This window comes from Papaver somniferum, chromosome 7, assembly GCF_003573695.1.
Source record: "Papaver somniferum cultivar HN1 chromosome 7, ASM357369v1, whole genome shotgun sequence".
Taxonomy (NCBI): Eukaryota; Viridiplantae; Streptophyta; class Magnoliopsida; order Ranunculales; family Papaveraceae; genus Papaver; species Papaver somniferum.
In genome coordinates this window covers 227,606,093-227,615,767 of record NC_039364.1, presented here as the reverse complement: position 1 = coordinate 227,615,767, position 9,675 = coordinate 227,606,093, and positions in this window count along the sequence as shown.

The window sequence follows — 9,675 nt, the reverse complement described above, 5'->3', positions numbered from 1 at the left end:
GCCAATGGCATGCCATGCCAGCCACCTTGTCGCGCCAGACCATGCCGGCCTTCCCTTTGCGGCTACCAAAACAAAGGCTTGCGACGATCAACGGCCATCCTTCCATCCAAGATGCAAATCTTAACCGTCCAAGGTCGCCAACCAACGCATGATAATCTTTGGCCCAACGCCAAAAACCTAGTTTTGGCCACTCCCAAACCACGGCAAGGCATGCCGACCATGACACATGTGCCAATGGCATGCCATGCTAGACACCTTGCCGCACCCAAGCCATACCATGCCGGCCTTCCCTTTACGGCTGCCAAAACAAAGGCCTATAACAATCAACGACCGCTTTTCCATCTAAGATGCAGATCTTAGCCGTCCAAGGTTACCAGCTAACGCATGGCAACCTTTGGCCTGACGCCAAGCCCTAGTCGCGCCCAAACAAAGCCAAAACCCTAACTTTGGCCGCGCCTAAACTAGGCCATATTAAAGCCATACCGTCCATGCTTTCATGCCACTGGCTACCAGACGAAGGGTTGCAATAATCAACGGCTACCCTTCCTCTCAAGATGCAAAATCTCGACCGTCGAAGGTCACCACCGAGCCGGCAAGTCTCCCAATCTCAACTTGCCAAACAACAAAAACATGCTACATGTTTTCCACGAAAACACTCGAGACATCAACACATGTCACAAACTGGGGGATACTCATTGGGTATTGGTTTGGCGGTTTACAGCGTGCAGCGTACACTACGCCCGTTATAAGACAGTGTCATAAGGATGAGGTGGTTAGTAAATACATGGAGTAATGTTGAAACAATTTCTTTTATGGAACATCAATTCCAGGAGTTACCGGTTACCACCTCCTCCCGTTTACTCACCCGTTTTCCATTTCTTAATGAGACCAGAGTACGTTTCACTTCGACTTGTATAAATAGGCCTTACCTATTTCCACCGAACAACAAGTTCAGGTCAGGAGCATACAACACTCATAAAATATTTGCTAGATTTCCATCTGTTAGCTTCCCACTTACTGATACAAGTCGTAACAACTGCTCTTCCAGAATCAACTATTCTGGTCTCAACACTCTCTTCGCTTCCCTCCCCAAAACCAACCCTTCTCCTTCACTTTGTGACCGAAGCAAGTCTGGAACGACCATTTCTTGGTTTAGGCCGGATTTGTACAGATTGATCTCTCGAATCTAAAGTACTCCCTTGCAGTACATTGTTTAGGGTTTAAACTCGTTTCTCACCCACACACCCGAAATTACCAAAATCAGCAGAAATCGTTTTCACCCTCAAACAGCAGGTAACCAATCCAAAACTAACAGTCACTTCACCAAACATTAATTGACACCTGACAGTTACTCTCACACACACTCCACACAGTTACACTGAGAACTCACACATACAATCCACACAGATTTAATTCTATTATCTAACAATCTGCAAGAAAAGTGTGGATCTAGATGCCTTGGATTTTTAATCTGAGTCTGGACCTGAATTTGTAGTTGTTTGCAAATTCAACAATTTGTATATAACTCTAGAGACTTGGAACAACGTATGATTTGAAGATTATGTTGAACTAGATTAAGTTCAAGATGCGCATTCACCAACTGATACATGATAATTCTATTCACATGAGGGGTTATATAAAAAATTCATGTGATGATCTTCGGATTCTTAGCTACTGCAAAGTTTTTTATTGCAAAACAACGCATATTTTTCTTAAAAAATATTATTTTCATCCCCTTGATGTTAATGCATTGTTGCTTTGTAATGATGGTGCTTCCAAGGTCAATCTTGGTACCTGAGGCTTTGGGGAAGTCGGAATAGGAGAGCACTAAGCTTGGGGTGCGCTTACTACTTAGATGTTGTCAACAGTTACCGGCTCCGCACTTGGTTACCCAGCGTTTGCTGAGATATTTTGCAGTTATTTTGGGGCTAGAATGAGCCACTAGATGTAAGTTTAGACTCCGCTAGTGTGGTGCAAGTTTTTGTAAGCGATGATGAATTATTGCATGTGCTTTGTGTGACTATCGAATACATAAACATTCTAATAGGGAATTTTTTTTTTCCTTTTTTTTTGCGACCAGAAAACTGGGGTTAAAGGGACCCACCTCGATTATATGGAGGTTATTTTCTAAGTTGATTGATATTTTGGCTAACAGAGGATGCATCCTGGATGAAGATGTTGAAGTCAGTATGTTAGAAGATCGGCATTTTTATATTATATAGAATGCTCTGGCGCTGTCTATTATTCTATGACTATCGAATACATAAGCATTCGATAACTGGTGTTAAGCGGACCCACCCTGATTATATGAAGGTTATTTTCTTAGTCAATTGATATCTTGGCTAGAATAGGATGCATCTTGGGATGAAGATGTTGAAGTCGGTATGTTGGAAGATCGGTCTTTCTATATTATATAAAATGCTCTATAGCACTGCCTATTATTCTGTGACTGTCGAGGGACCCGCACCTGATTATAGAGATGTTGTTATTTTCTCATTTAATTGGTATTTTGGCTAACAGAGGATGCATCCTAGATGAAAATGCTGAAATCAGTATGTTAGAAGATCGTCCTTTCTATACTATATAGAATGCGCTCGCACTGGCTATTATCATGGTTTTTAAACCCGTACGAATCGAATCGCCTCCATATTTTACATTTCGCTCCGAGTTGGTAGTTTGAAGCGAATCAAACATGAATCATAAGATTTTTTAATTTGATGCCATTTTTGACCAACTCAAGACATTTCCCGCCTAGGTTTTTAAAAGAAAATTTTGAAGTTGTGAGGGAGATTGAATCTCCATCCTCGCCTCAACATTTTACATTTCGCTCCGAGTCGATAGTTTGAAGCGAATCAACCATGAATCATAATATTTCTTAATTTGGTGCGATTTTTGACCAAGTCAAGCCAGTTTCCGTCTAGATTTTTAAAAGGGAAATTTAAAGTTCTGTCTCCCTCCTCCTATTCAACTGGATGGAGTATATTGAACCAGTGTGCCACGCAAATGTTTTTGATAATAATTAGACATATATAAAATTTATAAAAATATTATCTTCCTAAATACTATAATTACTAACAACAACTAATGTTATTTATAGGGAAACCTCTGATTCAAACATCAATCATGAATCGACGCTTCACGTTTTAATATATATCGCTTTTTAAAAATGAAAAACGAGTCAGGGCTCCGCTTCGCATTTTCAATACCTTGCCTATTATGAAATATAGCTTTATAGCTTTCGAGTTCTTGGGTCCTCCGACCTCCTTTTCTTGTTTTTAACTCTTGTAATTGTCGCAATAAAAAATAATCTAAACTTCTTTATTCAAAGTCGGATTCATCAAAAGACAGGTCAAATACAAGGAAGAAATAGGCTAAAAGAGAAGCAATCCAAAATTTGCCTTCCAAAGACCGTGAGGGCAACAGATTTTGCTCTCGTCACATATCTTCTATAGTAATGTTCTATAAGTTGAGGTATTATAAGCAGCTTGTTACAGCTGATAACCAACGGTGTAGACAATTTTTTAGACAAATGAATAACCAATTAAGAACATTCCAAAACGTAAAAATTGCAAATTAATAACGGCTTAGACCTTTTTCTTGATTAAATCCCCTTTTAAATTACTAAATGTCTACTTCTTCATAATTGACTCTTAGATGTTTTTCTAATTCTTTAGATAATCATGCATCATGAAAGTGATAGGGACAATGAGTCTATGACGACCACACAATGTAAACGAACCTATATATTGCCGCGCCCTCCTTGTCTAGAGCTAGGATGGATGACCACGCTATTACGATTTTCTGTCACACTTTTATTAAATAATTTGTTTGATTTTTAGTTATCCATCTCCTCCATTGATTTTTTTTTATGTCGATATCGAAAAAGCTTACGCATATTCCCCGACCCCAACTTGATAGCATAACCCAATTACGTCTACAAGTGGAAAACAAATATGGATAACTCTCTGATCTCATTTGCGACATGCAAGCCTTGGTTTAAATGACAAATATGCTTTGGATAAGCCATGAGACGGGTCAGTCAAGTACAAAGACATGCACCCAAATTATAATATCTCTCGCATAATCCATGAAAGAATAGCCTAGTCTCGCATGGATTAAGGGGGTTGATTTTTTCTTATTTTCTTTCGTTTTGATTTTTGTAGATTTGTCATTGAAAAAGACTACAAAAATTGACAAAAGAAGAAAAAAAACTTATTGTTATCTGTTTGCCTTGTCTATTAAATTTTTGAAAGGTACTCCACCTATGTTAGACATGCAACTAGGGAGGGTCCAACGACTCCAAACCACTTAAGAGGATCTTGGCTATAGATAAGAGTGAATGGATAGGGTTACACCCGATACTGATATCGTCAGTTAATACTACTGGTTGCCTTGAGTATCTTTCGATTGCTGCATATGAAAACAACTTTACTGTTTTGCTACAAGCACTAGCTGGATAGATGTAGCCAAGACTTTGGGATTTGGATAGAGCCTACAGAATACAGAGATAATGGCCATCTCTCTGCCAACTGGTATTGGGCTTGGATAGTTGTATGGTTTCTTCTCTTGTTACTATCTGATACCGACCTTTCTACCACAACAAATTTTGAGGAGACCTACACACACCCGCTTGTCTTGTGCAAACCAATTTTAGAGATTTAATGGCCTTCTCATTCAATTTTTTGTGGAATGTTTGATCGAGGGACAAGAAAGAAGATACAGCACAGGGACCGGAGTTATGGATTCAAATCTTGAAAAAAATTGTAGAGTTGATTGTTTTTGTTTTACTGAAAATGTTACCCTAAAATGATCCTACCCGCCATAGCCAAGAAATCTTTCTCATATGACCGTCCCATGTCCAAACCTAAGTGCATGAGAGCCCATTCCGAATTGATCGTGGTTATGGGCCACTTAACAGCCCACAGATCAGAGATAAAACCTTTTTATCTAAAAATAGAACGATTTTTTGGGGACCATGGTTTTTTCGAGGGGACCATGATTTTATTTTGGGTAAAGACATTAGAAGTAAGTCTAGGTCACCCCTTATCTAAATATTTATATTAATAACTAAATTACCCTCCTGATTAATTTTGGGTGATGATTAGTTAGTGTTAATAATAGTTAGTGTAATGATTAGTGAGATGATTAAGTTAAAGATAATTAGTGAGATTAAAAAATCAGATGGTTTTTTTTAAAGAAGTAGAATTATTGAGAGAGTAAAGTTAGAGAAGATGAAGAAGGAAAACATGAAAAACGATGGATTTTACCAACCACAACCGTAGGAAGGGTATTTGGGTACCCAGGTATGCTCCAAACTTATATAATGTTGGTTGAATTGCTCCAAACTTTCAAAAAAAAAATGAAATTTTTTATGTAGATTTGGGCCAGTTCGGTTACCATATGTCAAGAACATGTAACCGAACACACCTGAAAGTGTAGTTCAGTTACGTTTTCCAAACACGCAGGTTACCGAACTCGCTCGTTAATGGAGGTTTTGGTCGTACAATGTAATGTTCGGTTACCTAGGATAAAATGGTAGGTAACCGAACTTTGAACTTAACAATTTATTTGGGTACATATTGTGTGTTTGGTTAGTTCGCAAACTTCAACGCAACCAAGTTCTCAACCGAACTGCAGGTTAAAAGTAACCTAGTGTTAGAAGTTCGGTTGGTTCGCAAACTTCAACATATTTTGCGAATCAACCGAACTGGGATTATATATGCATATATGCAATTAGGCAAACGTTCGGTTACTACGAAATTTATTTCTTGGCGAATTAGGTAGAGTTCGGTTACAAAGTTTCAAAGGTAGAGTTCGGTTACAAAGAAAACTTAACATTTTTGCGAATGAACCAAACTTGTGGACTTCTCATTATTTTCGTAAACTAAAGTTCGGTGATATCCTTATTTTGCGAAGGAACCGAACTTATGGACTTGTGTTGTTCTAATACAAGGAGTTCGGTTAAAAGTATTTTTTTTGTGAATCAACTGAACTCTGAGTTCGGTTAAGAAAAAATTAATTCGTGATAACCGAACTTTTCTCTGAAAAAAACCCTCCATTAAACCTCTCTGCAACTTCCATTTTCAACTCATTTTAATGATTACTTCTCATTTATTCAACCAAAAACGAATGACAAGTAATGGGTTTGTGAGAATATCTTTGTTAATGTTTTAAATTAAGCTATATATATATATATATAGTGGTGGTGGTGGTTGGTGGTGGTGGTGATCGGAGGTGGTGGTGATAATCGGTGGTTGGTGGTGGTGATAATCGGAGGAGATGGTGGTGGTAATCGGCGGTGGTGGGCGGTGGTGGTGGTGGTAATCGGTGGTTAGTGGTGGTGATAATCGGAGGTGGTGGTGGTGGTAATCGACGATGGTGGGAGGTGGTGGTGGTAATCGGTGGTTGGTGGTGGTGATAATCGGAGGTGGTGGTGGTGGTAATCGGCGGTGGTGGGCGGTGGTGGTGGTGGTAATCGGTGGTTGGTGGTGGTGATAATCGGAGGTGGTGGTGGTGGTAATCGGCGGCGGTGGTGGGCGGTGGTGGTGGTGGTAATCGGTGGTTGGTGGTGGTGATAATCGGAGGTGGTGGTGGTGGTAATCGGCGATGGTGAGAGGTGGTGGTGGGAGGAGGTGGTGGTTATATATATATATATAGGTGGTTATTGGGTTGGTTTTAAATTAAATTAGGTTAAGGGTAGGTTAGTCATTTCAATGCTTTAGGACACCCCTTATAACTATAGGGAAGGTGGCCTAATAAAACCATGGTCCCCTCAAAAAAAACCATGGTCCCTAAAAAATCGTTCTAAAAATATCACTCCAATACATTGCCATCCAGGTGAGGTGAGCATGTGTTGGCCAATCCGCCAGTCCGACCCAACTCATCCAACCCGTTCATGAGTGATTGGATATGGGTCCATTCTTGAAAATCCAGTAAATATTGGATCGATGCAGGTGCATGTATGTGTCTAGAAATATATTGGTCATCCACACCCGTTAGCTTAACGGTATTTTTAAAATTGTGTGAAATACGAAGGTCACCAATACCCGTTAAGGGAGTTTTTAAAATTGTGCAAGGTATGAAAGTAAATTTAGTAATTCATACCCATTAGCAATGTAGTACACCTTGGCCGAGTCAGCCAATTACTCACGAGTCAGTCATGACTCGGTACGAGTCACGAGTCTTACCGAGTTACAAGTAACTCGGCTGGATGGGTCAAGATAATAAAAAAGATAATTTATAGGTTACGAATACTAGTTAAGGGTTCATCATAATCATTAGGCATGCACTTAAACTGATGACCAAAGTTTCACTTAATCATTCATTATCAAGAGCCCTAGAGTACCCCATCGAGAGGATACTCCGGTAAATTCTTTATGTCATCACATACCCTAACGATGAATATGAAAATACTACTCAAATAACAACCTAATGCAACGTGATATAAAGTTCAATCCCCCAAGAGCTTTAAGTTCTTCGAATTAGGCTAACCAATGCAACAGAATATGCTACTTATGACGAGGTTCATCAACAATTATGTATCTCAAAACCCTAGTCTATCCATAGATATGCATTAATGATCATTTAGTAGTGCTCCTAAACAAACATTCGTACAATCAAACATGGCGTTAGTAAATGGTAGAACAAGAACGATAATGATTTGATTAAGATGAAAAAACCAATGTATTAATTCAGTTATATGTTTTTGGCATCCAAATGCATCCTCAACCAATATGAAAAGTTTAGCTACTCATGGATTTCTTAAAATCCAATACTCCTTCTTCGTAAGTATTTTAAAAGGTAATAAACATCCCCTCATATACTTTTCAACAAACTAGGCTTTAGAAACGTTCTGAAATCGTATTTTCCTTGATTAAAAAGCCCAGACACGTATAACATTACCCCAACTATTGTTGGGTCCAGCCCAACAAAATCCTCACAAGAAAATCTTGTTAAAATCTCCAGAGTTACGGTTATGTTCGTCTCATTTGAAGCTAGTTGTAAATATTCCTGTACACTTTTTGCATTTCGTTATTTTGGTCATACCTTCCTCATATGATTTCTGATTGACCTCATTATTTTTTTTGTTGCCCTCATTGTTAGAGCACTGCTCGGTCGAACTCGCAAGCGTTGCTATCTCAAGCTTGTTTGTCAAGTTTAGTTGTCAAAAGTATAAGTCTTGATTTCTAGTCTACTTATAGCTATGTCTCGGATTATGATAGAATGTGTAGTGGAGCTTTAGACTTCACAACGTTCATCGATTGAAGACGAAGAACTACTAAGGGGAGCTTGTGGAACTTTATCAACAAAAGGTATGTGGATACTTGAACTCATCTATCACTCAGAAGTCTATTCTATTCTATCTCCTACTAAGACAAAAGTCGTCTAGCTATATAGACTTTATATTATACACATTTGATATTTCGAGCTGAGTTTAACTCACTTATATCTTTCTCGAAATATGTGTTGGAAAGTTTTTTGCTTTAACTATGTTCATCATTATTCTTGACGATTGTCAAAAGATGATCATGTGAAAATCACCTGGTAACATCTTACATGATTTGTGTGAGACAGTCATTTGATGTAGACTTGGAATGTTTCGTATTGATCATTAGATCACTTGAAAATTGTTTATAAGCTAATAGTTTGTGTGAGACAGCTATTGTCGTCTTCTAAGAATGTTTCAATGATTGAAATGGGAGTTAAAAGCTAAAACCCATGTCTAGATACATTATGGTTTGTGTACTTAGTTTACGAACTATTTTGACGGAATTCAGGATCGGAAGTTTGCATACCCGTTTGCAAACTTATTCAACTGTTAAGTCAGGGTACTTAAGTTTGCATACTCGTTCCCAAACTGATTTAACTGTTAAAGTACGGAAACCAAGTTTGCGTACCCGTTCGCAAACGGTTTCAACTGAGTTCGGTCCGGAGCTAAAGTTTGCGTACCCGTTTGCAAACTGTCAGCTTGTGACCAATATCCGGAACTTAAGTTTGCGTACCCGTTTGCAAACATAAGTGGTTCAAGTTCTTAAATCGGCTAAGTATGATTTCATACTCATGAACAAATATATTTATATTAAGGAATGCAATCTTTGCAAACCGTGGCTAAATTGTTCATAAGCTGATTCTTTTGAATCAATCTGATTTTGCTTCAATTGTGTCTTGTATACTTCTATGAGAATATAAACAATTGAACAATTATATGAGTAACACAATTAGATTCATTTGATTATCAATTGATCTAGAAGTGTTAATATGAACATGGTTAATACGAAAGTGTTCATATGGCTAACTTTGGTTAATTGTTATTGAGCCAACTCAATATACACGTTAAGGTACGGTTACTCATATCTAAATGAAAGTATATTTCATTTGTGTGTAACAACCTAAGACCATCTAACAGTGGAAATAAATTAGCTTGAATCTTAAATCAGGTTTACGGTGAATACTGATTGCTTTGTTCCAAAGTTATCAAACCCTGATTTGAAGACTATATAAGGGAGAACTCTAGAAACTGGGAAACCTAATCCCCACACCTTTTGTGTGATACTAGTTGCGAGTAGATTCGATTCTCCTTTAACCTAGGTTTTTCCTAAAAGCATTATAGTTTATCGACTTAAAGACTTCATTAGGATTCTGAAGCCAGACCCAACTATTTTCTCTATAGTTGCG